The sequence below is a fragment of the Neopelma chrysocephalum genome, unplaced genomic scaffold, assembly GCF_003984885.1.
Source record: "Neopelma chrysocephalum unplaced genomic scaffold, ASM398488v2 Primary Assembly neopelma1_25, whole genome shotgun sequence".
In the NCBI taxonomy this organism is placed as follows: domain Eukaryota; kingdom Metazoa; phylum Chordata; class Aves; order Passeriformes; family Pipridae; genus Neopelma; species Neopelma chrysocephalum.
Window position 1 is genome coordinate 15014234 of NW_020897694.1, and position 4392 is coordinate 15018625.

At 41.4% G+C, this 4392-nt stretch overlaps 1 long non-coding RNA gene across 1 annotated transcript; it reads left to right on the forward strand.

Annotated features, from left to right (window-relative positions):
- Positions 1-760: 760 nt before the first annotated feature.
- On the forward strand, positions 761-3210 carry LOC113963799. Its single transcript, XR_003532959.1, has 3 exons — positions 761-926; positions 2181-2260; positions 2859-3210. It is a non-coding gene; the product is annotated as an uncharacterized LOC113963799 (long non-coding RNA).
- The last annotated feature ends 1182 nt before the right edge of the window (positions 3211-4392 follow it).

The following is a 4392-nucleotide window of genomic DNA, read 5'->3' on the forward strand; positions in this document are numbered from 1 at the left end:
GATTTTGCTGTTACAGAATGAGCACACTGCTCATTAACATTTTTCATGTGACTGTTTATGAGGACAGACTATTTAAAAACACTTCTTAGGCATGCCCTTAGGAGTTGGAACCTGCTGCTCCAATGAAGGTGTCTAGCACTTCATGAGATGCTCCAGAGTTTCTGAGCTATCCACACAGAGATTAAAAACTCAGTACAGCATCTTCCTGGAGCACTAGCTGGGGGTGAGAAACCCCAGGGAGGTGATCAAAGGCAGGAGCTAGTGTTTTCCTTCATCATCACTGAGACGACTACCGAAGACACCAGCAAAGGCCACGGGGCAGTGCAGCACCTTCCCAGTCCCACCAAGGGAAAAGCTGCCTCTTTACTAATAAGCTGGGTCCCGTCTCTGGTACAGGCCACAGAGAGATGTGCATCTGTATGACTGAGCTCTCTCATTCTCCAGAAGAGGGTGGTAACCTGAAAGCTTTCCATGGGGATGGGCTGCTGGCCTGGAGCACCTCCTGAAGTGCTGATAAAAGATTTGGGGGTACTGCTAAAAAGTGGCCATGCAGACAGCTGAGTCCAGGCCTGGGGGAGTTCCTGGCCATGCACAGTTTCCCTGAGCAGTATGACTGATGGCTGCAATGGGGCAAAATGGGGTACTGCAGCAGCCCCAGAAATACTCCTCTATCCATACCTCCCTTTCCCCGGCACTGTGAACAGCAGGAGGAGACATCTGCCTGGCAGAACCTGCATTCACATGCAAGTGACGGCTCCCAGAACTTACCCACTCTCCCAGCAAGGGGACTCTGTCCCCATGTCCTAGGCTCTCACCCCAGTGTGAACTCAGCAGATGGCACCCTGCCACAGGATGTGTTGCTGGGCATGGCAGTGCTGGGCCATCAGGCAGCCAGACTCCAGCCAACCTCCCCGCTGCCATGACAGGTCCTGTGTGGAGCCCTCACCAGGACTGGTGCTATTTAGGAGACTGGGGCCTCACTCTTTGGGGTGCTGCCACCTCCTCTCCCTGCTGCAGGAGGCTAGCAGCCAGGTATCTGGGAAAAGTGGCCCTGGTATTATTGCTGGCCTCAGCTGGGAAGCAGGTGCTGCTGTCTGGGGACTGCCCGACTGGTCCCCCACAGGTGCCCTGAAAGCCACAAACTAGCTCTGGGTATGGGTGGTGAGGAGAGAAAGAGAGCTGGAAGGGAAACATGCAGGGAATCTGACTGGTATGATGGAACAGGAGAGAACAAGTGCTCGAGTCCAACAAATGCATTGCTAGAAGCAAAAGTGGGATTTCAGCTTCTGTAAGCCCTGGCTTTGTAAAAGAGCCATCTTGGAGCTGTGAGAAACTTACATCTGATCTTATAGGAGTGCAGGTCCAACACAGTCTTGCTCTCTAAATGAGGGCAAGCTCTTGTCACCAGGTCTTCTGTCAGGCTTTGGGCTGAGGCTTCTTGGCTGGAGGCTTCAATCATGAGTGTAATAGAAATGAGCTATAGGAGAGATAGAAATGAGTGAGGAATCAGTTGGGGAAAATGGTAAGGAATGTTAGGACAGCCTTCATCAGCGAGGGGGTTGCTGTGGCTCCTTCCTGCTCTGTGTTTGCCCCATTTGCACCTTGCTGGGTGGGAGGGAACAACGGGAGTGGTTTTTTGTTTTCACTTTGCTAAATGTAATTTCCCTTGTAACATGAACCAAACACTGCAGGGGTGATTTTTTTTCAGGCCACATCAGTCATCTTGTTATCAAACAAGATTTTTATACAGACCAGTCTGGCAATATATTTGTAACCTACGATCTGTCAGGCCGTCCTTAAACAAAAGCTCGCTCTCAGTGTAAAGCAGCTCAGGTTTCTGCTCTTTCACCTTTGGTATTCCCACAATTGCAATGTAAGCTTTCTTGTTCAAATCATTCTATAAGCAAATTGTGACATTACTTATCTTTCTAGTCCTGGATTTTTTTTCCTGGGCAAGAATTATTTTTATTTGATTGCTAACTCCGTCATTCTTAATACATTTTTATATTTGAAATTTAAGAAGTCTGGCTGTGGTTTACTTTTCTCATAATTCCACAATCATTATTGAGTATTATATTATTAACGAAAAAGTAGGAACCAATGAGATGGATAGTAATCTCGTATCTGTTATGTCAAACTTCATTAATTAGTAATTTTTCCTGTGTGTCTAATAATATCAGGTAGCATTGCTACATATGCACATCTCCTTTTGGAATAAAACATGCTGGGTATGTGGATGATGCTATGAACTTCATATAAGGTATGAGCTGTGTATTCTAAGTGACCTGCTTGGTCACTCTAACAGCGCATAAAGGACAGTGAACTTTTTGTAGCTACTAACCTATTGGGGAAACAGAGATGCAAGAGAAAAGGTAATTTGCTCTCTCATTTGCCAAAACCCTTGCTATGTAAAATAAAGAAGAATCAGGCTTTCATCTGTTTTCCCCTAATGAGAAACGTGTGCAGAAGAATAGGGGACATGAAAGGTCTCAACCAAATTCACATTACTATTCTTCTGGAGTAGTCAAGATTTAGAGGTAATGTTTCCTTGGGGATTTTTAGGTGGGTTTGAATTTAAAAAAACACCAAAGTTGCACTAAACGTCATCACTTTCCTAAATAATAGTGCTGTTCTCAAACTTCTAAGATTTAAGAGACCAAGAACAGCAAATAGCAAGCAGCAAATAAATCTGTACTGTAAAAAAGTTAAAGTACTATTTTTTGTTATTAATAGCTAAGCTATGGAGAAAAATAGCAGAACTGGAATAAGATATACAACCTGAAGGATGTATTCCTATAATCTTAAATGCTCTGTGAGTATGCTTAGATTGTTCTCATTCATCCCTGTTTGTTTTCCAGGCATGCATAGAGAAGACCTAACTTCCTGATTTAGAGATAATTTATTTAGTCAAAGAAGACACATAACAAAGTTACTGAGCTCAAGACTCCAGCCAGTGAGAACAATAATTAAACCAGTTAACAGTCCTTTGGATTCCTTCTACACATTGATTTTCAACTTGTGCATCAAAGACCTGCACTTGATATATTTCCAAGACTTAGAAAAATTCTGCTTACAGAGCCAAGTAGTAAGATTTTCCTGACACTTAGGGTTGTCTCAATTAATTTTGTTCATTCTTTGCTATTTTCCATGGCTGAAATGAAGATAGGAGAAGCAAGCACCTAAAGTTGAACATACCAAATATAATTTTAAAGAAGCATAACTAATTACGAGTGTATGGTCTAGGTAAACATTACAACACAGTTGAACATGGCTGAAAAACAATAAAATATCTGTACTTAATATTACACATTTCTGGGTCTTCTTGTTTGTTTGATACTATGCAAAAACTGATGATAGCCTCTGAGGAAAGATTCTGCATGGCAGCATAAAACTATTCATTCAGCTTCTTGACTGGACTTACATGCCCCCTTCATAGCAGTGAACCTGAAAGAGCCATTCTTCCATGGGTAGCTCAAAAATGGCCAAAGGGAAGACATGGTTTGGCTAATAAAGCATGGTAACCAGGGAGAGTCACTTTTTCCTGTTCTGGCCTACAAAATCAGAGACTCCCTCACAGACAGAAACTGAAATGCCTTTTCAGTGTGTTGCCAGGGCAGTAGGTACCTACAAGAGACTGAAGAAGGCTCAACATGGATTTTGTGAAGTTAAATCATGCCTCTGAATTATTGGAGGGTAGAAAACAGGACTGGAGTGGAAGGAAAATCAACAGAGGAGTTTCTCAGAGATCTGCACTGGGATCATCTCATTTGACATATTCATTAAATGTTGAGGTGTCTTGAGTTCTAGCTCAAACAGTCCTTCATGTTTTCAGAAAGCATTTGAATTTCTAACAAAAGAAGAGCCAAATAAGTTTATGGAGCCAGGAGTCTTCATCACAGAAAAAAGATAACTAGGGGAGAAAATAGTACAGGTCTTCATTATCATGTATAACATAAAAAGGTGACTTAATTGCTTAGTGTTTTTTTCTACCAACAGCAGGAGTACTAACTGAAGATAGGTAGCAAATTCGATGTAAACAAAACAAGGTGGTTCTTCACATGACTTTCAGTTACCTGTGGAATGCTTGAAATGTTCACATGCAATTAAATTAATGAAACAACATTAATATTAATGATTTTAATTAATAAATATGAATATTAATAATATTCAACTATTTATATTAATAGTTTATTCATATCAACTATGCTAATGTTGATAAGAATCAGTTTTGACATTACACTAGTAAGAAGAGTACAACCGATCTTGAAACCCTAAATTTGGTATTATGTATGTTGTTTTGATCAGCTTCAGACACTGGTATACTTTTAGTTAGCTCAACATATAAATTAGAGTAAAAGCAGAACCATAGTCTCTACAGTAAAAATACATACA